The following is a 688-nucleotide window of genomic DNA, read 5'->3' as shown; positions in this document are numbered from 1 at the left end:
ATCATAAAGTTAAGTGAAATAAATTAGATTCATAATTTTAAATGTCACATGATTTATCTTATATGAAACACCCAAAATATAAAGAGCAAAATAAAAGACAAAAGGCAATACATAGATAGATCCTTTGCTAAATGTAAAGGAAATAAAAGATAGCGGGATGTACCAGGGTGCAGTTGAGATGGGAGAGAATGGTAAGAATAAAAGGTATTGGAATTCTGGGAAGATGGTGGAATTTTGAACAACAGAGAAAAGGCTTCCTTGACATTTTGTGTACAGACACTGGAATGAGGACAAGAAGACAAGTGGATTCTTAATACCCAGGAAGGATTTGACACAAGAACAGAAACCCATGGGAAGCATGAGGAGAGAAACTTGAACAAAGAAGGAGGCAGATGGCATTTTCTCCCTGAGCTGGAATTCACTGCATGGATGAGGCTGCTTGAACCTGTTTACTAATGTTGACCTCTGGACACCCCAGAGGCCTTCATGGAGAAGTGCACCTATGGAGTTGAGCAGTGGACTGCAGCCCACTGCAGTGTGTTTTGAATTGCTGCTAATTCAATGTGCCACAGAAAAGAGGCTAGCTGAGCTCAGGACTAAGAATGGTTGCTGGTTCCACCTATTGGCTCCTATTAGAGTTCAAACCCACAGGGGTTTGGAGACTGCTGCAGGCTGCATAGGTCTGGGG

Source organism: Octodon degus, unplaced genomic scaffold (assembly GCF_000260255.1).
Source record: "Octodon degus isolate 3935 unplaced genomic scaffold, OctDeg1.0 scaffold00224, whole genome shotgun sequence".
Classification (NCBI taxonomy): domain Eukaryota; kingdom Metazoa; phylum Chordata; class Mammalia; order Rodentia; family Octodontidae; genus Octodon; species Octodon degus.
This window is presented reverse-complemented; position numbering follows the sequence as displayed.